General features: G+C 45.0%; 1 long non-coding RNA gene across 1 annotated transcript in view; it reads left to right on the top strand.

The window, feature by feature from the left end:
- The window catches only part of LOC115197308 (uncharacterized), a 78,361-nt gene extending 62,628 nt beyond the window's left edge, over positions 1-15,733 (top strand). The window contains exon 5 of the long non-coding RNA XR_003878993.1: positions 15,096-15,733. This is a non-coding gene — a long non-coding RNA (uncharacterized LOC115197308). The remainder of the gene's footprint in view (positions 1-15,095) is intronic.
- The last annotated feature ends 9,347 nt before the right edge of the window (positions 15,734-25,080 follow it).

The raw sequence follows: 25,080 nt of genomic DNA, 5'->3' as shown, positions 1-25,080 counted from the left end.
GCTACCTGTCCCAGACCTGCTGTTCCAGACCTGCTGGAACCCTGACTTATTCACCGGACGTGCTACCTGTCCTAGACCTGCTGTTTTCAACTCTCTAGAGACAGCAGGAGCATTAGACATACTCTGAATGATCGGCTATGAAAAAGCCAACTGACACTAACTCTTGTGTTACTGACTTGTTGCACCCTCGACAACTACTGTGATTATTATTATTTGACCATGCTGGTCATTTATGAACATTTGAACATCTAGGCCATGTGCTGTTATAATCTCCACCCGGCACAGCCAGAAGAGGACTGGCCACCCCTCATAGCCTGGTTCCTCTCTAGGTTTCTTCCTAGGTTTTGGCCTTTCTATGGAGTTTTTCCTAGCCACCGTGCTTCTACACCTGCATTGCTTGCTGTTTGGGGTTTTAGGCTGGGTTTCTGTACAGCACTTTGAGATATCAGCTGATGTAAGAAGGGCTATATAAATACATTTGATTTGATTTGATTTGACATAGGTGCTCCTTTAGTCCAGGTGGGAAAGGGCAGTGTGGATTGCAATGGAGATTTCATCATCTGTGGATCTGTTGGGGTGGTATGCAAATTGGAGTGGGTCTAGGGTTTCTGGGATAATGATGTTGATGTGAGCCATGACCAGCCTTTCAAAACACTTAATGGCTACAGATGTGAGTGCTACGGGTCTGTAGTCATTTATGCAGGTTACCTTAGTGTTCTTGGGCACAGGCATGATGGGGGTCTGCTTTAAACATGTTGGTATTACAGACTAGGACAGGGAGAGGTTGAAAATCTCTGTGAAGACACTTGCCAGTTGATCAGCACATGCTCGCAGTACACATCTTGGTAATCCATCTGGCCCTGCGGCCTTGTGAATGTTGACCTGTTTAAAGGTCTTACATGATCACACAGTCTTCTGGAACAGCTGGTGCTCCCATGCATGTTTCAGTGTTATTTGCCTCGAAGTGAGCATAGAAGTAGTTTAGCTCGTCTGGTAGGCTCGTGTCACTTGGCTGTGCTTCCCTTTGTAGTCTGTAATGGTTTGCAAGCCATGCCACATCCGACGAGTGTCAGAGCCGGTGTAGTATGATTCAATCTTAGTCCTGTATTGACGCTTGCCTGTTTGATGGTTCATCGTAGGGCATAGCAGGATTTCTTATAAGCTTCTGGGTTAAAGTCCCGCTCCTTGAAAGCGGCAGCTCTAGCCTTTGGCTCAGCGCGGATGTTGCCTGTAATCCATGGCTGCTGGTTGGGGTATGTACGTGAGGTCACTGTGGAGACGACGTCATCGATGCACTTATTGATGAAGCCAATGACTGATGTGGTGTAGTCTTCATTGCCGTCGGAGCAACCCCGGAAAATATCAAATCAAATCAAAGTTTATTTGTCACGTGCGCGGAATACAGCAGGTGTAGATCTTACATTTAAATGCTTACTTACAGGCTCTAACCAATAGTGCAAAAAAAAGGTGAATGTCTGTGTGTGTAGGTAAGTAAAGAAATAATAAAATAAGAGTAGCAAGGCTATATACAGACACTGGTTAGTCAGGCGTATTGAGGTAGTATGTACATGTAGGTATGGTTAAAGTGACTATGCATATATGATGAACAGAGAGTAGCAGTAGCGTAAAAAGAGGGGTTGGCGGGTGGTGGGACACAATGCAGATAGCCCGGTTAGCCAATGTGCAGGAGCACTGGTTGGTCGGGCCAATTGAGGTAGTATGTACATGAATGTATAGTTAAAGTGACTGTGCATATAAGATAAACAGAGAGTAGCAGCAGTGTAAAAGAGGGGTTGGGGGGGGTCACACAATGCAAATAGTCCAGGTAACCATTTGGTTACCTGTTCAGGAGTCTTATGGCTTGGGGGTAAAAACTGTTGTGAAGCCTTTTTGTCCTAGACTTGGCACTCCGGTACCGCTTGCCATGCGGTAGTAGAGAGAACAGTCTATGACTGGGGTGGCTGGGGTCATTGACAATTTTTAGGGCCTTCCTCTGACACCGCCTGGTGTAGAGGTCCTGGATGGCAGTGATGTACTGGGCCGTACGCACTACCCTCTGTAGTGCCTTGCTGTCGGAGGCCGAGCAATTGCTGTACCAGGCAGTGATGCAACCAGTCAGGATGCTCTCGATGTTGCAGCTGTAGAACCTTTTGAGGATCTGAGGACCCATGCCAAATCTTTTTAGTTTCCTGAGGGGGAATAGGCTTTGTCGTTCCCTCTTCACGACTGTCTTGGTGTGTTTGGACCATTCTAGTTTGTTGTTGATGTCCTCAATGCACTTATTGATAAAGCCAGTGACTGATGTGATGTATTCCTCAATGTCATCGGAAGAATCCCGGAACATGTTCCAGTCTGTGATAGCAAAACAGTCCTGTAGTTTAGCATCTGCTTCATCTGACCACTTTTTTATAGACCAAGTCACTGGTGCTTCCTGCTTTAATTTTTGCTTGTAAGCAGGAATCAGGAGGATAGAGTTGTGGTCAGATTTACAAAATGGACGGCGAGGGAGAGATGTGTATGCCTCTCTGTGTGTGGAGTAAAGGTGATCTAGAATTATTTTTCTCCTCTGGTTGCACTTTTAACATGCTGATAGAAATTTGGTAAAACGAATTTAAGTTTCCCTGCATTAATGTCCCCGGCTACTAGGAGCGCCGCTTCTGGATGAGCTTTTTCTTGTTTGCTTATGGCAGGCCATGAAACCAAATTCAACAATTGTTTATGTGTTTTGTCATTTGCGTGTGTAGACTATTTAAAATATGTTTAAACCATTAATTTGGTTTCATGGCCTATCATGCCCCCCAGGAAGAGAGAGAGAAAGGTGTTAGATGAAAAGATAAGTAGGTATATAATGCAGTAAACGTGCTAATTAAAACAATTGTCCTGGAGGAAACATATACCTGATATTGTTGAGTAGGGAGAGAAAGAGAAAGTGTGAGAAAGAAAGAGCAAGCTTGAGACAGAAAAAGGATGTGCATGTCAGAGAGAGAGCCCATATGAGAGGTAGACAGCAGGAGAAGGTGGGAGCAGTGTATCGTAGAACACAGATGTGTTGTGATTCTCTGTGTAGTTTGACTAGTCAACATCTGGAGGGAAGCATTCTGTTACAGCGTGACGAGACCAGGCAGGGTCATCATCGTCACGGAGTGGACACAGTAGCAATGGAGAATATGTAATGGTCTGTAATGGACTACGATGGTTATCAGAGCACTGGCGACGTACAGCATCCATTTCAACTAGCAGCTAAAGGTCAGTGTAGCAGTCTAAGTCTCCAGGCTGATAGAATTGTGGGTCTTACACAAGGCGGGCCTATTGGTTTTGAAAAGACAGTCAATGTCTGCTTAAGTGTTTTCTGGGACAGAGTTTTTTAAAGTTGGAATAACTGGGCACTGGGACTCAGTAACTGGGGATAACTCTCCCTCCTCCTTTGTCTGTGAAAACACACACGTACAGAAACAGACACAGAAAAGAGCAAGTGCACAATCTCTCCTTTCTTTCTTTGAGTGCCAGTGTGCTTCCCGAAGCAGATTGCCACCCTGTATCTCTGTAGAGAGTACTCCCACACATACACACTCTAGAAGTTACAGCACACAGAAGCATTATTCATGCAAACAGTCACAAGACTGAACACAACACGCACACACACTACTGGAGTGTTCATGCTCATTTTTTGTCTTTGTCTCGCTCTCTCTCGATTTCTCTCTCTCTTGATTTCTCTCTCTCGATTTCTCTCTCTCTCTCACACACACATTCACTCACACATACACACACTGCGACCGATCGAAACACACAGTGCAACAAACCCTGACACCCCGGGGTAATGTTCTAGGTTTGGTGTCAGCTCAGTGGAGATGCTGGAGGATGATAGCGGTGAGCTGAACAAAGGCTGATGAATCAGCTGCTTATCAAACTCCAGCCCCTCGTACGAACTGTCAACGCGGCAGCAGCAGAGCCACATTATCACCCAGCACCACCGCAGTGCCACATCACAACCCCTCATCCCCCAGCCGCAGCCCCACTCCCGTCCCACTGCAGGCAGGGCCCGCCGAATCGCGTGACATCACAACACACAGTTCAGCAGGGTAGAAAAGCCGAAGACGTCTGTTCCTCCTCTCCTTTCCTCCCTCCCTCACCCCATCCAGAGAGAGAGAGGGACAGCGTGAAGATTGTCATGGCATGTTTAATTTAGCAGCCTCCCGACAGTCGCTGTCACAGTGGCGATTTATGTGTTGCCGTGGCGTTGTGTTGCCTCCCACCTCAGCATCAGTATTCGGCGGCGGAGGGAGAAGGCAACCTTGAGTGGAATGTAGGGGCAGGGAGGAGTAGAGCGAGTGGAGGGAGCCAGTTTTTAATTACCCTGCTATAGGGGGTGTGTTAGTATGCACACCACATAACACACATCCTCTCACTAGTCAAACATCCAGACAGCTTTTTTATTTTTTACTATTTTCACTTTTTTATTTTTTACTATTTTCACTGTGTTGTTTTTTCCCCGCTTTGGATTGAGCGGGGCTGTTGAGGCAGACTGCTGATTCGTTTTTCTTTGTTTGAGGTGAGGTGAGAAGGAGGTTGTTATCGTGGTAGTTTTTATACTGTAGATGTGAATGTTTGCTGGTTGCTGTGAACTTGCACTGATTTAAATGACAGCGCCGTTGTTTCCCCCCTAGCCTCCATTGAAGGTATTTATGTGGTTGTGTCCTGGTAGTAGGGGTGTGTTTTTACTAACAGGCATGGATGGACAGGCCACTGGCTTTTCCAAAACACTTAAATTGCCTTCTGTCTAGTGCTATCCTGAAATATCATCGAGGGGTTTAACTCCAGGAGTTGGCATGCTTTTATGACAGACGCTTTACAAGATGCATTAGCACACATAAAAGTTTATTAGTCATCCAGCTAGCAGCTAACACTGTGGAGCTGTCAGGCCCCAGTGGCAGTGTCTCTGCTTGTTTCTCTTTCTGTTCCTGTCTCAGCTACTACTACAGGAACCACAGACACTGGGACCAGGCATACACACATACTCACAGCTCTATTCTGTTCTGTCTGGTTCATTATGAGGGCACGGATTGTATGCTCAAATATGAAAAGTTATGTAATCAATGATATCCCCAGTGGTTAGTATTCAGGGCAAATTCTGTCAGTCGATTCAAAAAATATATTTATGAGAGGACATGTGGAACTGAGGGACGGGGGACATTTATCAGGTGAAGAATGTTTTGACAGCAGCACACAGGCAGGCAGAGAAGATGGTATAGGCTTCCTGTGTGTCCTTCAGACTAGGGCTATGTACGTGTGGATGACAGGACTTGTATGGGGGGAGTGTTCACATGACAGAAGGCTTTGCCTAATAGCCAGGCTGTCACTTCTCCGACCACACTCTCTCTCTATCCTCCTTTTCTGCTACCATATGTGCCTCTGCTATCTCTCCATCTCTGACGAAGGGAGAGAAGGCGAGAAAGTGATTTCCATAACATCGCGCCAAGAGAGCACACTCAGACAGCATTCCGAAGCATTCCCGGACAGCTTGCCTCGGCACCTGGGTGATTCTCCAATGGAGGTGGCGCCAGTAATCTGCCGTTAGGGAAGGATGGAGGGAGGGAGGCAGATGTGCCAGTCTGCGTGAGTGAGTGAGTGCGTGAGTGAGTGAGTACGTGCAATGTTTGTGGGCGGGAGGACGCTGTGACCAGTCACTCTTCATAATGGCCTGGCGCCTATACATCTCATAACATACATCACATGGGCCTGATATTCATATCACACCAGGGGGAGTTCCCCTCTAGTATAGCAAGAGTGATGGCTCTTAGAGGCACAGAGAAGAGGAGAGGAGGGAGGGAGTGTGGGGATGGGGGATGGTTTTACTGTTATTTATCCCCTGTTAGCTATTGATTTCTCAGCACAGCAGAGGTGTGGTTTAATAGAGGGATAGATACAAGTTTATCTCCATGCTGTTTTTCTCTCTGCTGTCCTTGAATCTCCAACTTTCCAGAGAGAAGTTTAAGACATATTTAGAGTAGTGGTGAAGAAAGAGGCTTTTTCAACTGAGATGAGGAAAATAAACCTGGTTTAAAGTTTGGATCCTTGGCAAGAAGCTGGAGAGAAAAGACAAAGGTTCCTCCAAACTCTGCTCTCCTCGGTAGAAATGTCAAAGTTAGCCGCAGAAAGATCCAAATACTTTATTTTACTTTCTTGCCACCCATTTCAGGTGTGCAGCCCACACAAACACTCACATTCGTGGAGCGCTAACTGAGTGTGAAGGATTTTGTTCCAGTGCTTCTCCGAAACACCTGATTCAGCTAATCAAGGTCCATCTCTGCTATAATTAAATGGTTAATGTTGTGATCAAATGCTATGGTTACACTACAACACAGTTGGCAGCATTGGGCTGCAACACCGGCACTTGGTCACATTGGAATTCCCATGACCCCCTCGTCACTCCAAATAACCTTTTCTCCATTCAACCACGTGCTACAGCTTATCATTTCCACAATGTTCCAGAACCCAGTGTGACCGTTCTGTGACCTCCCAGCAGTTCCATAAGAGTGGCTTGTCCAAGCTGGTTATAGCCTCTGCTCTATTACCCTCTGACACAGGGTGGGACTCTACACTCTACAGTCATCGGCTGCGTCCCAAATGGTACCCTATTCCCTTTATAGTGCAGTACTCTTGACCAGGGTCCATGAGGCTCTGGTCAAAAGTAGTGCACTATATAGGGAATAGGGTACCATTTGGGACGCAGGTTATAGTCATCGTCTGGGAGGTGGTGAGTGGTACAATACCATACTGCTCCAGGACTTGTTCCCATATGCAGTCCCAATGAAACCCAGGACCAAATGGCATTGCACACTCTGGGGACAAGTCTTTATAGTGCATCGTGAACACAGAGGGCTCCAGTACTATGCAAGGCCTTGGTTGTTATGGGTCCTTCACTTCCCTATTTCCTGCCTGCCTGCCTGTCTGCCTGGTGTGTTCTGCAGGCTGCTTGCTTGGGGGATCCCGGCACATTGGCCTACATTAAACTACAGCATTACTGTAGGCACTGATATGCTCCATTTCTCCATCTGGCCCCAGACAGAATGAAACGAATCTCATCTTCTTTTCAGGCCTGCTCCATAGCTTCCACTAGAGACTTCTCTCTCTCTCTCTCTCTCTCTCTCTCTCTCTCTCTCTCTCTCTCTCTCTCTCTCTCTCTACACCTCTTTCTACACCTCTTTCTATACCTCTTTCTATACCTCTTTCTATACCTAGGCCTCCACTTTTATGTTTGTTTTTCTCTCTCCACTCTTCTATAGGAAGCTCTTTAGAAACTAATGACAGCTAATAGGACTTTAACGACTCTGGAGGTGGTATAGGAGGCAGGCACAGGATCAGCCCAGGATGTACTCTAATTGTTTATCGTCTATTTACATCTCTGTGAAGAATTGCTTTATGGGGGAATTATCAGCCACGTGACACGTGCTACACAAACATCCCTCCCTGCCGAGCCGCTAGGCCGCTTTGTGTCATTCTGTTTAGCCCCAATTTTTATTTCACATTACTTATTAATGAGCGATTTTATTTATTCGCCCTACGCAGGCGGCAGAATTTCTCGATGCAACTCTCCTCAATTAATTCCTCAATTGCCCCTGTGGCAACAGTGATTGATAAAGCACTAAATGAACCTATGTCAGATTGACTCTTTACCATGATTAATGCTCTTATCAGAATGTCTCTTTGTTCATTCCTGTAAACGATTAAGGCAGGTGCATACATTGTCGACGCGCACAGGAAATTGGCTCTTGGTGGATAACAGCTGTAACACTGCTACTAACACACACATACTATCTCCTCAATGATTATTCAGATTGGATGAACATCAACTACGCTTGATTTAATTCCACATCACTGACCTTATGTGTTCCAGCGTTGTGGTTTAGAGCCAGTAGCACACAGAGGCATATTCAGGCTATTGTATGCTACACGTAGTGGGTAGATTGCATGGATATCTTCTTGGGCAAGTGATTGGTAGTATCCAGTGAATTTTATAATGTACATTTTTACGTAATGGCATGCAAGAACATGAGCTGGAATCAGGGCAGCTGGAGGCTGTGGGACAGTAAGCTAATGATATGGATTCTTTCCCTACTGTACTGAGCAGCGTTTTGCTCACATCAATCACTTGCAATGTAAACTACAGGTTATAAGAAGCGGCAGCTCCCTCCGCTTCTCTGCCTGTAGCGAACAGATTATATCTTACACGCACCGTGCCAGTGTAATCATAGTTACATTATTTACCTATGAGATGTTCTCCTGGCCCTGTGAGTGAATAGACTTCAGTCACCATTAACAGTACAGTACTCTATACATGTATGTATGAGGGAATGCAGTATCAATATGCTGTGATGACATGGCTAGTAAAATAGATTGGTATAGTGATGGATAGTGATGGAGTGCTGCATCAGTGCTGCATCAGATGACACTCCATCACAATCACCCAACGTCAACACAATTGAGATGGTTTTGGATGAGTTGGACCGCAGAGTGAAGGAAAAGCAGCCAACAAGTGCTCAGCATATGTGGGAACTCCTTCAAGACTGTTGGAAAAGCATTCCAGGTGAAGCTGGTTGAGAGAATGCCAAGCGTGTCCAAAGCTGACATCGAGGCAAAGGGTGGCTACTTCGAAAAATCAAAAATATAACATTACTGAACTCTGCGAAGCACTTATTTGGGCTGCAATTTCTGATGCTGGTAACTCTAATGATCGTATCTTCTGCAGCAGAGGTAACTCTGGGTCTTCCTTTCCTGTGGCGGTCCTCATGAGAGCCAGTTTCATCATAATGCTTGATGGTTGTTGCGACTGCATTGACTGACCTTCATGTCTTAAAGTAATGACGGACTGTCGTTTCTCTTTGCTTATTTGAGCTGTTCTTGTCATAATATGGACTTGGTCTTTTACCAAATCGGGCTGTCTTCTGTATACCACCCCTACCTTGTCAAAACACAACTGATTGGCTCAAACACATTACGAAGGAGAGAAATTCCACAAATGATCTTTTAACAAGGCACACCTGTTAATTGAAATGCACTCCAGGTGACTACCTCATGAAGATGGTTGAGATAATGCCAAGAGTGTGCAACGCTGTCATCAAGGTAAAGGGTGGCTACTTTGAAAACTCTCAAATATAAAATATATATTTGAACACTTTTTGTTACTACGTGATTCCATATGTGTTATTTCCTAGTTTTGATGTATTCACTATTATTCCTAAATGGAGAAAATAGTCAAATAAAGAAAAGCCCTTGAATGAGTAGGTGGGTCCAAACTTTTGACTGATACTGTATGTGTTACATCATATGACAGGCTCCCATCTGGGTTGCCTCCCACAATTTTCAAATGTTCCCAGCTGAACATGTCTGTAGTAATAGAACGTCAGTTTGGCATAGAGCAGGGCTCCCCAACCCTGTTCCTGGAGAGTTATCGTCCTTTAGGTTTTTGCTCCAACCCTAGTCTTTTAATAACTGCATTTCGCAATGTTCTGATATGTCTGCCTCGTGATTTGTTGGGAGAGTTGTCTGTCTGAAGAGGACCCACCCAGATGTATTTTTTAACCCTTATTGAAGTTGCCAAAGTGTCCGTCATTGAAACCAGACCCTAATCACCGCTGAAGCCTAGGGTCATGTTTCTGAGACTCTCCTTGTAGATTCAGGATGTGATTGGGTGCTAGACAGCTTTTTGTTTTCTCTCTCTCTCTACTGCAACTCAGTCTTCAGATAGCTTTATCAAAGGAATTGTTGAAAATAATGTTCTGGGAATTATGTCAAGCAACGCTCTGAATGGTTTGCGCTGATATCTCCTTTATCATGGAATAGTACCTCTACTCATGTCTTTTTTCCCTCTGCGGCTTTGTTTCACAGCTTTATTAGGCCATCTGTTATGTCTTTGTCTCTATTTTAGTGGGTGCGTGTGTGTGTGTATACAGTATGTGTATGTGTGGTGGCTGCTGTGAAGTGAAGAGTGAGATGATGATGAGTGAGTGGACTGGCCGGCAGGTGTTCACTCCCTGTCAGGTCGGGGAAGGTTGCCTCAGCAAGCCGCTTCAGTTTATAATAGACACTCCAACGTCAATAACAGCTGTATGTAGAAAGATCCACTTACTGAATAGCTATTCACAGCTCTTATCTAGAGGCGATGTGGTGGAAGCATACATTTACAAAATCCTCTCTTCCCTTTCAACCTATGAAACTCTACGCGCTGACACAGACACACACACAGACACACAATCTCCAATTTACATTATAGCAGCTCCTCCTGCTTCCTCTGAATCACTCTGACAGAGAATCCATTTCCTCCTCAGGCTTCATGTGAAGCAGTGATCTTTTTTTCTCTTCCTCTCCACCTTTCCATGTCTCTCTCTCGCTCATTCCCTACGTCCCTCCCTTCCCTCCCTCCATCCACTCCTTCCACTCTGCATTTCTTCTCTTCACACTTCATCCCCAGCTGAGATTCTCCATGGCAGGATGATTGCAGTACAAAGTGCTAGAGACTGGCACAGGGTTTCCCAGGGACAGGTGGATGAGCAGGGGCCATTTCTAAATTACACATTTTCCACAGAACAGCTGTCGGATGAATGGTGGAGGACTGATCTACTGACATTAACCAGAAAAGAGAGAGAGATTGGGATGGTGAGTGGAAGAGAGAGGAAAGGAGAGGGAAAGAGAGACAGAGAAAGGAAGAGAGAGAGACCGAGAGAGGAAAAGAGAGATGGTGTCCTGCAGGACAATGGTCAATTAGACCCAGTGGATCGTTCGCTGTGATAAGTCAAATTACCCATCATACCCCTGCTTCCGTTTTCCACAAGGGACCGCCATCTGCCCAATGGAAAAAATACTATAGTGCCTCTGAAGTCCGCAAAAACACAACAGTGAATACTGTAGTATTTACTGCATATACTATTGAATTTACAGTTTTTTAATCGCACCCTTCAGCTACCCTCAACCCCTCCTATTTATCTCTGAAGGTCATCCAATTTTGATTTCTAATTGCCATCTTTTTTTCAACTGTGCTGTGATGTTTTAGAAAAGTTAGAAAACCTTTCAATTCTCATAGTTTCTACAGATAAACATTTTTGCTAAGAGTATTATATAATGGATTAAGACACACCCAGCAGTGCTATCTGCAGAGTTAGCTCCAGGTAAATGTTGCAATTCTACAGTCATTCCTGGACCTGCGACCAAAAACAAGCTACATAAGGGCAGTACCAAAACAGTGATCTCATGATTCTGTCTCTTTGTTGCCAAATCCGCAGCGCTGATAGGATTTACTGTAGTGTTTTTGCTGACTTTCATTTTTACTGTAGTGTTTTGGGGTACATTTCTGTATTTACTAAAGTGTTTTATTATATTTGATGTAGAAGTGGGTGGCTTTCTCCTTGAGGAAACCTACTGGATAAAGACTAAAAGAGCAAATGTTCCATAGCCTGTAGGTAGGACTGGGTTCTGAATGGAGAGTTCAGGGCTTCTGTAGGGAACAGAATATGACATATACTTGGCATGTAAGTTTCTCAGTTATGGGTTGTACAAATTGGGATATGGGGGAGGGGAATGGGCAGGGTATATGAAAATTGAATACTGTAGTATTTACTATAGTTTAAAAAATTTAGTGTTTTTCCGGACTGTAGTGTTATTGTGGACATTTCTGTAGTATTTACTACAGTATACTACAAAATGATATACTAAGTACTACACATGATTGGGGGATACTACAGTGTGTAGTATAGTATTCTACAGTTTACTACAACATTTTATAGTAAGTACTGTAATATTCTATAGTAAACTTTAGTTTTTTTATGTGGGTGGACTAACTCTTTCTTTTCTTGTTCTCACTCATACTTTCTCTCATTCTCTCTCTCCCTTTCTCCTTCCTTCCCTCTACCACTCTCCCTCTCGATCAGTCCATGTCTCAGAGCTGTTTGTGATGTTATATCCTCCCGGGGAAGCTACAAATTTTACTTCATTAAGTAGCGGCACTGCTTACTGGAGAGCTAGGATAAGAGGCTGTCCTGGGGGCCCTATCAATATCCGTTAAGGATCCTCTCTCATTACGGCCCCTTTCCTTGCAGGCCCTTGGGGCCCCTGAGAAATGGGCCTCTCTCTCCCTGCCTAATGTTATCGAGTAGGGTCAGTTGGCGGCCCTGCTTTTTGGAAATGCAAATGGCGATATTTATTTAACCCACGGATGACTGCCATGAGTGCCTCTCCTCTGCATCTCTGTTCCCTCACACAGGTTAGCATTATTCATCATGAATCTTGTTCTGGAGGCAGCTCTGGCACACTAACTGGCACAGCCACAGTCTCAACCCCCCCCCCCCCATCGCTGTTTCACCCGTCCCATTAAGACCATCCGAAGTACCGCATTCTGATTGATTATGCATGGTGCAATAAGGCTAGATTTGTCAAACCAACCTTCGCTTTGGCTGCCCCTCCTGTCCAGCTCAGGAATTCGGCGTCGCCGGCCTTCTAGCTGCTGCCGAACCTGTTTCTGGCAAACGCCCTTCACTCATCAACCCCGGACTTGTCTCGTCATCATTACACACACCTGGTTCCAATCCCCACTCTATCACTGTATATATACTCAGTCATTGTATTAAGTTGCTTGTTTTCCTGAGAGGAATCTCTCCTAGTATTTCCTGAGTACTTTATTATTTTGCACTTTGGGTTTCGTCCCGCTTTTCTATATGGTGCTTTAATAAATCTCAGTAGTTCTAAACCTGCGACTGCCTCCTGCCTACTCTTCTCTACACTTGTGACAAGATTGAGGAGGCAAGGCTGGAGCGTGATGGGCGCATTTCCGGATGATGACTTAGAAGCCCTGCGGTTTCTAGGCCAAGAGCAGGGAATTCAAACTCAATCAGGGCACAGCTCGCTCCCCTCCTCCCTCTCTGCATCTCTCCCTCCCTCATTCCCTCTCTGTCTGTCTCTATAGACCTCAGCAACGACGCCAGAAAAAGAACAGAGAGAGAAAAGTGTGTCGGCAACATGGTGCTTGATCCTACTCTCTGGTTCCTTGCGGGGCACCTAAAGTTTTCCAAAATGAGTGATGGGTTCATTTTAGGGGTGACTGGCTAAGCATTTCCAAATTAACCAGTCAGTGGATATTAGTACGATTTGGAGACGTTTGACACTTTCAGCTAATTTTTCCCCCCACAGCACTCTCTCTTTCTCAGCTTTGTCTCTCACACACACACAAGATACACATCCAACCCCATCTCTCCGTCCATCACCCAGGAGCCCCAGGACTGTCCCAACCCCAGACTCTGCAGTGAGCTCCGCATTGGGCTTTTCAGCTCAGCCTGCCCCCTATCCATGGGCCACGGTCACAAGCAAGGGGAGGAGGAAATGATTGGTTGTGATCAATAATGCATCGACTACATTAAAGCCCATAAATAAGAAATGGCTGGTAAGAACCCGGAAAGTCCTCTTTAAGATAGCACTTTCCCACAACTCGACTGTTCTAACCAGGGCAGAGCGGAGGGAGAGATGGAGAGGTGGTGGAGAGAGCTGGAGAGAAAGAGAGAGAGAGAGAGAGAGAGAGGTGATGGGGAAGTGTGCATGCATGTGCGTGTGTGCATTTCCAGAGAAACAGAGAGAGACAGGTAAAAAGAAAGAGGTATTCTAACCTTGTAGGGAATATTTATCTCTTTATTCTGACATTTCTTCCATGTTAACTCTATCCCTGCTTTCTCTCTTTCTAGACAAAATGGCCTCTCTCCTGCGGGTAGGGTAGAATATACTGTATAAGTTATTACATACATGGCTCCTAGGGCTGAGCCAGGACAATTGCAATAGAAATAGTTCATTTATCAACGTAGGGGAGCCATGTAAATATATTTGTAATTATGTCAAACAGCAGGGAGACTTTTTGGTTGACTGGAGATAAAAGATGAAATTGCCTAACACAAAAAAGCCTTTCTGAGTTTCTCCCTTAACTCAACTTCTCCCCCTCATGTCAGGCATGGGGGAATGGTGTGTGTGTGTGTGCGTGTGCATATGTGTGTTTGTTTGAGTGTCTACTCTTTGATGAAGTGCCCTTGTTGGCTGAGAGGTGTGTTGAGGTGCAGAACCAGAGGAAGCAGCTCTTTATATCTGCAGCCAGGAGAGAAGTATGCACATACACATAACAGAACATACACAAACACTGCAGAGCATACACACATGCGCACTCACACATACATACACACACTGCAGAGCAGAGCAAAACAAACAAACACACACACACAGAGGTGGGCTTAGTAGGGCTCAGGGATAGCTGCATGCCTGGTCCTGGTTAATGGACGTGGTGCTCTGCTGCCTGAGACAGCACCTCAGTCTAAAGCTGGGGAGCAGGAGAGGGAGGAAGGACAGAGGAATGGGTGGTACGGGTTGTTAAAAGAGGAGAGAACAGAGGATAGGCTCTTTGACCAGATCCCAACAAGAGAGGATAGGAGAGAGAGGGGAGAGAGGGATGTTTGGATTCAGACAGAGTAAGCGCCAGCAGATATGTGGTCTTTGGGAGGGGAAAGGGGGTAAGAAGATAGAATGGTTAGAAGTACAGAGAAAGATCAGTTAGCAGAGTGGGGAGATAGAACGTTTGAGGGGGAAGAGTAGGAAGTGGGTAGAAGGAAGGGAGGAAAGAGAGAGAAAAAGAGGAGGATAAGTGTGCAGACATGAGAAGTGAGGAGGAGTATGTCTGTTGTCTTCTCTCTCTCAGGGAGGAATGGGGAGAGGTAAGAGGAGGGATGAGAGGAGGAGGATGAGAGCATGAGGGGAGAACGATGTATTTTTCCTCTCCCTTCTCTGTCGTTCTATCACCCTCAGAACGTTGTCCAATTAAGGGATATGATTATTGCAGCCTGTCCCCAGTGGAATGAAATCTATTACACTCTCTCTGATTGCTACAGGCTCCACCAATTTGGCAATCACTTTATCTGCGTCACTCGACAGCCACTAAGTAGAAAGATTTCTATACAAAATTTCAAAATTAAGACTTGATTGGTGACATGTAGTTTGTGCGTCTGTGTGTGTTTGTGTGTGTGTGAGAAAGAGATTTTCTTCTCACGAAGATGTTCTTGTGTGTCTCGTTCCATCAGACTCCCTGAGCCGAGACGAGACCCCAGGGACTATGGAGAGAGCAGGTCCGGATCCTCAATGGGATACGCCCCCTGACAAATCTCCTCTCTCTCCTCCTACCTCTGTCCAGGAGACCAACACTAGAGAGAGTCTCCTTTTCTCTTCATGTCTGCTCACGTTGGAGTGACCTTGAAGAAGGCTGCTGGTGGTGTAACAAAATGGATCTTATTGCTTTCAGAACTTTTAAAACTACAATAACTATTTTAATTGAGGAGCATGACATCCATGCAATCAATTTTCGTCAGGCTCAATTTTCACACCCAATCAGATCCTTGGCTGGTGAGCTTGGCTTAGAGAGGACTATGGGTAGGAAAGCGTAGCGGCTGAGTGCCTGCTAAAACCCAGCTGAGGTCAGGAATAGAACATGAAATCCTGAATGTGACACGCTGTGCTTTACTTTAATTTCTTCTGTATATTTTATTTTGACAAGCAGCCTTGAAAATAGAAAAGTTGACTGGTGACAAGACTTAGATCAGAGGAGGAACATAGAATGTACAGGACAAGGTGGGTGTTCCTGTTTTATACTCTAAAGGGAAATGTATTACAGGTGTCTCGAAAATCTTCCTTGACGTACAAATACAACCTAGCACTCACCTCTCATGTCCTCTCCTCTTCTTCTTCTACCTCACCTTCAAATTCTCCCCACTCCCTCCTCTTGTGTGTGTGTTTGTCAGATCCATCATCAGATGAAGCATTGACACATTATTAATTTGTGAGAGCTGCAGAGTACATGCTAGGTGAAAATCAAAGTGTATTTTGCCTGTATGTAATAGTCCTCTGTGCAGTGTCAGCATTCTCTAATACCACGCTTCATTACCCCGAGACAATCTGCACAGACATGTCACGATCGTCGTAAGAACTGGACCAAGGCGCAGTGTACGTAGCGTTCCACATCTTTATTATAAAGTGAAACTTCAGCAAGTACAAAACAATAAACGAACAAACGAAACGTGAAGCAAGTGAAGTGATCACAGGCAACTACAAAAAAACAAAACAAGATTCCACCAAACACAGGGGAAATGGCTGCCTAAATATGCTGTGGGGAAATGGCTGCCCCACAGTGGGGAAATGGCTGCCCCAATCAGAGACAATGATAAACGGCTGCCTCTGATTGGGAATCATACCAGGCCAACATAGTAATAAAACAACCTAGATTACCCACCCTAGTCACACCCAACCTAACCAACATAGAGAATAAAAGGCTTTCTATGGTCAGGGCGTGACAGTACCCCCCCCCCCCCCCCCGAAGGTGCGGACTCCGGCCGCAAAACCTGACTCTATAGGGGAGGGTCCGGGTGGGCATCTAGCATCAGTGGCGGCTTCGGTGTGGGGTGAAGTACCCACTCCGATCATGGATCCGCCAGCATCGGTGGCGGCTCTGGTGCGGGACTTTGCCCCCGCCCAGACCACGGGTCCGGCCAAGGAGCCGGGTAGAACGCCGTGCCCGGACTGGCCCTCGGCGCAGAGGAGGACCCCGGCCATGGAGCTGGGTTGAACGCCATACCCGGACTGGGCACCGGCGCCGAGGAAGGCTCCGGCCATGGAGCTGAGTTGGCTGCCGTGCCTAGACTGGGCATCGGCGTAAAGGAAGGCTCCGGCCTTGGAGCGGGACTGGACGCCGTGCCTGGACTGGGCACCGGCGCAAAGGAGGGCTCCGGCCTGTGGACCATCATAGGAGATTCCGGACTGTGGACCGTCGTAGGAGGTTCCGGACTGTGGACCGTCGTAGGAGGTTCCGGACTGTGGACCGTCGTAGGAGGACCGTGGACTGTGGCCTGTGGACCGTCGTAGGCGTAAGGCTGGCACAAATCGTACCGGAACGATGACACACTTCGCACGGCGAGTGCGGGGAGCTGGCACAGGACGTACTGGGCTGTGAAGGCGCACTGGAGACCTAGTGCGTAGAGCCGGCACACATCGTACCAGACAAATGATACACTTCTCAAGGCGAGTGCGGAGAGCTGGCACAGGACATACAGGGCTGTGGAGGCGTACTGGAGACCAAATCAAAAAATCTAATTTATTTATATAGCCCTTCGTATATCAGCTGAAATCTCAAAGTGCTGTACAGAAACCCAGCCTAAAACCCCAAACAGCAAGCAATGCATGTGAAAGAAGCACGGTGGCTAGGAAAAACTCCCTAGGAAAAACTCCCTAGAAAGGCCAAAAACCTAGGAAGAAACCTAGAGAGGAACCAGGCTATGAGGGGTGGCCAGTCCTCTTCTGGCTGTGCCGGGTGGATATTATAACAGAACATGGTCAAGATGTTAAAATGTTCATAAATGACCAGCATGGTCAAATAATAATAATCATAGTAGTTGTCGAGGGAGCACGTCCGGTGAACAGGTCAGGGTTCCGTAGCCGCAGGCAGAACAGCTGAAACTGGAGCAGCAGCATGGATAGGTGGACTGGGGACAGCAAGGAGTCATCATGCCAGGTAGTCCCGAGGCATGGTCCTAGGGCTCAGGTCCTCCGAGAGAAAGAGAGAAAGAGAGAATTAGAGAGAGCATATTTAAATTCACACAGGACACCGGATAAGACAAGAGAATACTCCAGATGTAACAGACTGACCCTAGCCCCCCGACACATACACTACTGCAGCATAAATACTGGAGGCTGAGACAAGAGGGATCAGAAGACACTGTGGCCCCATCCGATGATACCCCCGGACAGGGCCAAACAGGCAGGATATAACCCCACCCACTTTGCCAAAGCACAGCCCCCACACCACTAGAGGGATGTCTACAACCACCAACTTACCGTCCGAAAACAAGGCCGAGTATAGCCCACAAAGATCTCCCCCATGGCAAAACCCAAGGGGGGGCGCCAACCCAGACAGGAAGACCACGTCAGTTACTCAACCCACTCAAGTGACGCACCCCTCCCATGGACGGCATGGAAGAACACCAGTAAGTCAGTGACTCAGCCCCTGTAATAGGGTTAGAGGCAGAGAATCCCAGTGGAAAGAGGGGAACCGGCAAGGCAGAGACAGCAAGGGCGGTTCGTTGCTCCAGCCTTTCCGTTCACCTTCACACTCCTGGGCCAGACTATACCTAATCATAGGACCTACTGAAGAGATAAGTCTTCAGTAAAGACTTAAAGGTTGAGACTGAGTCTGCATCTCTCACATGGGTAGGCAGACCATTCCATAAAAATGGAGCTCTATAGGAGAAAGCCCTACCTCCAGCCGTTTGCTTAGAAATTCTAGGGACAATTAGGAGGCCTGCGTCTTGTGACCGTAGCGTACGTGTAGGTATGTACGGCAGGACCAAATCGGAAAGATAGGTAGGAGCAAGCCCATGTAATGCTTTGTAGGTTAGCAGTAAAACCTTGATATCAGCCCTTGCCTTAACAGGAAGCCAGTGTAGGGAGGCTAGCACTGGAGTAATATGATCAAATTTTTTGGTTCTAGTCAGGATTCTAGCAAACGTATTTAGCACGAACTGAAGTTTGTTTAGTGCTTTATCCGGGTAGCCGGAAAGTAGAGCATTGCAGTAGTCCAGCCTAGAAGTAACAAAAGCATGGATTAATTTTTCTGCGTCATTTTTGGACAGAAAGTTTCTGATTTTTGCAATGTTACGTAGATGCAAAAAAGCTGTCCTTGAAACAGTCTTGATATGTTCTTCAAAAGAGAGATCAGGGTCCAGAGTAACGCCGAGGTCCTTCACAGTTTTATTTGAGACGACTGTACAACCATCCAGATTAATTGTCAGATTCAACAGTATAAAGACCTCCTCCATTCCTGCCATTATTGAAAGAGATGGTGATACTTCACATCTCAAAATTGGGTTACTTAATGTTAGATCCCTCACTTCCAAGGCAGTTATAGTCAATGAACTAATCACTGATCATAATCTTGATGTGATTGGCCTGACTGAAACATGGCTTAAGCCTGATGAATTTACTGCGTTAAATGAGGCCTCACCCCCTGGTTACACTAGTGACCATACCCCCCGTGCATCCGGCAAAGGCGGAGGTGTTGCTAACATCTACGATAGCAAATTTCAATTTACAAAAAAAAAACAATGACGTTTTCGTCTTTTGAGCTTCTAGTCATGAAATCTATGCAGCCTACTCACTCACTTTTTATAGCTACTGTTTACAGGCCTCCTGGGCCATATGCAGTGTTCCTCACTGAGTTCCCTGAATTCCTACCGGATCTTGTAGTCATAGCAGATAATATTCAAATTTTTGGTGACTTTAACATTCACATGGAAAAGTCAACAGACCCACTCCAAAAGGCTTTCGGAGCCATCATCGACTCTGGGTTTTGTCCAACATGTCTCTGGAACTACTCACTGCCACAGTCATACTCTGGACCTAGTTTTGTCCCATGGAATAAATGTTGTGGATCTTAACGTTTTTCCTCATAATCCTGGATTATCGGACCACCATTTTATTGCGTTTACAATTGCAACAAATAATCTGCTCAGACCCCAACCAAGGAGCATTAAAAGTCGTGCTATAAATTCTCAGACAACCCAAAGATTCCTTGATGCCCTTCCAGACTCCCTCTGCCTACCCAAGGACGTCAGAGGACAAAAATCAGTTAACCACCTAACCGAGGAACTCAATTTAACCTTGCACAATACCCTAGATGCAGTTGCACCCATAAAAATTTAAAACATCTGTCATAAGAAACTAGCTCCCTGGTATACAGAAAATACACGAGCTCTGAAGCAAGCTTCCAGAAAATTGGAACGGAAATGGCGCCACACCAAACTGGAAGTCTTCCGACTAGCTTGGAAAGACAGTACCGTGCAGTATCGAAGTGCCCTCACTGCTGCTCGATCATCCTATTTTTCCTACTTAATTGAGGAAAATAAGAACAATCCGAAATTTATTTTTGATACTGTCGCAAAGCTAACTAAAAAGCAGCATTCGCAAATGGAGGATGGCTTTCACTTCAGCAGTAATAAATTTATGAACTTCTTTGAGGAAAAGATCATGATCATTAGAAAGCAAATTACGGACTCCTCTTTAAATCTGGGTATTCCTCCAAAGCTCCATTGTCCTGAGTCTGCACAACTCTGCCAGGACCTAGGATCAAGGGAGATACTAAAGTGTTTTAGTACTATATCTCTTGACACAATGATGAAAATAATCATGGCCTCCAAACCCTCAAGCTGCATACTGGACCCTATTCCAACTAAACTACTGAAAGAGCTGCTTCCTGTGCTTGGCCCTCCTATGTTGAACATAATAAACGGCTCTCTATCCACCGGATGTGTACCAAGCTCACTAAAAGTGGCAGTAATAAAGCCTCTCTTGAAAAAGCCGAATCTTGACCCAGAAATTATAAAAAACTATCGGCCTATATCGAATCTTCCATTCCTCTCAAAAATTTTAGAAAAAGCTGTTGCACAGCAACTCACTGCCTTCCTGAAGACAAACAATGTATACGAAACGCTTCAGTCTGGTTTTAGACCCCATCATAGCATTGAGACTGCACTTGTGAAGGTGGTAAATGACCTTTTAATGACGTCAGACCGAGGCTCTGCATCTGTCCTCGTGCTCCTAGATCTTAGTGCCACTTTTGATACCATCGATCACCACATTCTTTTGGAGAGATTGGAAACCCAAATTGGTCTACATGGACAAGTTCTGGCCTGGTTTAGATCTTATCTGTCGGAAAGATATCAGTTTGTCTCTGTGAATGGTTTGTCCTCTGACAAATCAATTGTAAATTTCGGTGTTCCTCAAGGTTCCGTTTTAGGACCACTATTGTTTTCACTAGATATTTTACCTCTTGGGGATGTCATTCGAAAACATAATGTTAAATTTCACTGCTATGCAGACGACACACAGCTGTACATTTCAATGAAACATGGTGAAGCCCCAAAATTGCCCTCGCTAGAAGCCTGTGTTTCAGACATAAGGAAGTGGATGGCTGCAAACGTTCTACTTTTAAACTCGGACAAAACAGATGCTTGTTCTAGGTCCCAAGAAACAAAGAGATATTCTGTTGAATCTGACAATTAATCTGGATGGTTGTACTGTCGTCTCAAATAAAAGACCTGGTGCATGGAGCTGGAACAGTTTTTACCAGACTGCTAGCACGCTCCTCAGGACGAGTACAGAGAGCTGACTCAGGTGGCATCAAACGGATAACACGCTCCTTAGGGCGTGTGTCATGCATCGTACACCAACACAACAACTCTCTCATTTCTCTCTCCTCCAATTTCTCCATCAACTCACTGACAGTCTCTGACTCTCTCCATTCACTCTCCTCCAATTTCTCCCTCTTCTCCCAGATTGGCTCTGGTTCACTCCTCGCCTCCGCCGACCACCCCGTGTGCCCCCCCAAAAAAATGTTTTGGGGCTGTCCTTTGGGCTTTCCTTGTGGCCGCGAACCCCGGTGTCGTCGCTGTCCTCCCTTCTCTCCTTGCGTCTGCCGCCAAGGAAGGCGATCCTGTCCTGCCAGGATTTCCTTCCAAGTCCAGGATCCCTTCCCATCCAAAATCTCCTCCCAAGTCCAGGATACTCTCTCCTCCTGGGCACGCTGCTTGGTCCTGTTGTGGTGGGATCTTCTGTCACGATCGTCGTAAGAACTGGACCAAGGCGCAGCGTACGTAGCGTTCCACATCTTTATTATAAAGTGAAACTTCAGCAAGTACAAAACAATAAACGAACAAACGAAACGTGAAGCAAGTGAAGTGATCACAGGCAACTACACAAAAACAAAACAAGATCCCACCAAACACAGTGGGGAAAGTGCTGCCTTAATATGATCCCCAATCAGAGACAACGATAAACAGCTGCCTCTGATTGGGAACCATACCAGGCCAACATTGAAATAAAACAACCTAGATTACTCACCCTAGTCACACCCTGACCTAACCAACATAGAGAATAAAAGGCTCTCTATGGTCAGGGTGTGACAAGATAGTACAGTCCTGACTCCTGATGACTGACTTCACGCAGAACTATGTCTTACTCCATCATGTCTTTCAATATTCACATACAGAGGGTGTGTGTGTGTGTGTGTGTTTTGTTTGTGATGTGATCTAGAGACAAGTCTTAATGTGAAAGGAGAAGGTGACCTTTGACCTAATCAATATGATTTGAGTTGTGAGCAGGACTCAGCCCTACCCAATGGATCAGGTTACTTTGTAGCAGTCATATAATGATTTCTAGAAAGAGATGCATTGATTGTTTCTATTCAGCAATAATAGTAAGAGTAAAGAGGGTGAAAGGAAAATAGTCAAGACATTAAATTGTTTTAATTTTTGTTGCCTTAACCTGTCTGGGGTATGTGGGACGATTTCGTCCCACCTACGTAACAGCTACTGATATTCCAGTGGCGCGATTTTTGAATCGTTAGAAATACTATTACTTCAATTTCTCAAACATATGACTATTTTACAGCTATTTAAAGACAAGAATCTCGTTAATCTAACCCCACTGTCCGATTTCAAAAAGGCTTTACAACGAAAGCAAAACATTAGATTATGTCAGCAGAGTGCCCAGCCAGAAAAAATCAGACAGCCATTTTTCAAGCTAGCATATCATGTCACATAAACCCAAACCACAGCTAAATGCAGCACTAACCTTTGATGATCTTCATCAGATGACACACCTAGGACATTGTGTTATACAATACATGCATGTCTGTTCAATCAAGTTCATATTTATATCAAAAAACAGCTTTTTGCATTAGCATGTGACGTTCAGAAAACGCATAACCCCCGGCAAACTTCCGTTGAATTTACTAACAGTTTGCTAAATTACTCACGATAAACGTTCACAAAAAGCATAACAATTATTTTAAGAATTATAGATACATTACTCCTCTATGCACTCGATATGTCCGATTTTAAAATAGCTTTTCGGATGAAGCACATTTTGCAATAATCTAAGTACATAGCCCGGCATTACAGGGCTAGCTATTTAGATACCCACCCAGGTCAGCATCCACCAAAATCACATTTCCTATAAGAAAAATGTTCTTACCTTGCTTGTTCTTCATCAGAATACACTGCCAGGACTTCTACTTCAATAACAAATGTTGGTTTGGTCCCAAATAATCCATCGTTATATCCAAACAGCGACGTTTTGTTCGTGAGTTCTAGAATGCTTCTTCCCGGTTTCGCGCATGGCGCATTGGCGTGTCAAAAATGTCTAAATATTCCATTACCGTACTTCGAAGCATGTCAACCGCTGTTTAAAACCAATTTTTATGCCATTTATGTCGTAGAGAAGTGATAATATTCCGACCGGGAGTATGCATTGAGCCTAAACAGCCGAATAAAATTTCTCCTCAGAAGCGACTCATGCACGCGCATCATTGAAAGGTCCTCGGAGCATCCACTTACAAAAGGCGATAATATGTTTCAACCTGAGGCTCCCTCGTAAACCTTCAGTTATTTCGCGGGCTCTGAGAGCCTATTGGAGCCCTGGGAATTGTCACGTTACAGCTAAGATCCTTACTTTTCAATAAAAAGATGCAAGACGCACGACTCCTTGTCAGACAGGGTACTTCCTGCTTGAAACCTTGTCAGGTTTTTGCCTGCCATAGGAGTTCTGTTATACTCACAGACACCATTCAAACAGTTTTAGAAAATTCAGAGTGTTTTCTATCCAAACCTGAACAATAATATGCATATTCTAGCTTCTGAGTTGGTGTAGGAGGCAGTTAAAAATGGGAACATATTTTTCCAAAATTCTCAATACTGCCCCCTAGCCCAGACAGGTTAAATTAACCTCTCTAGGGTAGGTGGGACGAAATCGTCCCGCACTATTCAACACATCAGAGCGCCAAATTTAAAACCACAAAATGTCATAATTCAAAGTTCTCAAACATAGGACTATTTTACACCATTTGAAAGATAAGACTCTCGTTAATCTAACCACATTAGGCTTTACAGCGAAAGCAAAACATTAGATTATGTTACGAGAGTACATAGCCAGAAATAACCACACAGCCATTTTTCAAAGCAAGCATATATGTCACAAAAACCAAAAACACAGCTAAATGCAGCACTAACCTTTGATGATCTTCATCAGATGACACTCCTAGGACATTATGTTATACAATAATGCATGTTCTGTTCAATCAAGTTCATATTTATATCAAAAACCATCTTTTTACATTAGCATGTGATGTTCATAACTAGCATACACACCGCAAACTTCCGGTGAATTTAGTTAATTACTAGCATAAAACGTTCACAAAATACATAACAATTATAGATACAGAACTCCTTTATCTATAATTCAGATTTTAAAATAGCTTTTCGGCGAAAGCACATTTTTTTAAATATTCTGAGTAGATAGCCCGGCCATCAAGTCTAGCTAATTTGACACCCACCAAGTTTGGCCCTCACCAAACTCAGATTTACTATAAGAAAAATTGGATTACCTTTGCAGTTCTTTGTCAGAATACACTTCCAGGACTTCTACTTCAACAACAAATGTTGTTTTGGTTCCAAATAATCCATAGTTATATTGAAATAGCTCCGTTTTGTTCATGCGTTCAGGTCACAATCCGAAGGGTGACGCGCGAGCGCATTTCGTGACAAACAATTTCCAAATATTCCATTACCGTACTTCGAAGCATGTCAAACGCTGTTTAAAATACATTTTTATGCGATTTTTCTCGTAAAATAGCGATAATATTCCAACCAGGCGATGTTGTATTCATTCAAAGACTGAAAGAACAAAATGGAGAATTCACATGAATGCGCATCTCCAGTGTCACTGTCCCCAGGCAGGCCAGTAACAAACTCTGCTGCTGTTCTTTGCCCAGAGACTGCAGACATCTCCTTACACATTCTAGCACCTTCTGAGAGCCAATGGAAGCCTTAGAAAATTTCACGTTACAGCACAGATGCTGTATTTTCGAGAGAGAGGCTACAGAAGGACAATAAATTGTCAGACAGGGCACTTCCTCTATGGAATCTTCTCAGGTTTTGGCCTGCCATATGAGTTCTGTTATACTCACAG

This window comes from Salmo trutta, chromosome 7 (assembly GCF_901001165.1).
Source record: "Salmo trutta chromosome 7, fSalTru1.1, whole genome shotgun sequence".
Lineage (NCBI taxonomy): Eukaryota > Metazoa > Chordata > Actinopteri > Salmoniformes > Salmonidae > Salmo > Salmo trutta.
Note: the sequence above shows the minus strand (reverse complement) of the source record. Positions and strands in the feature narration are given on the sequence as shown.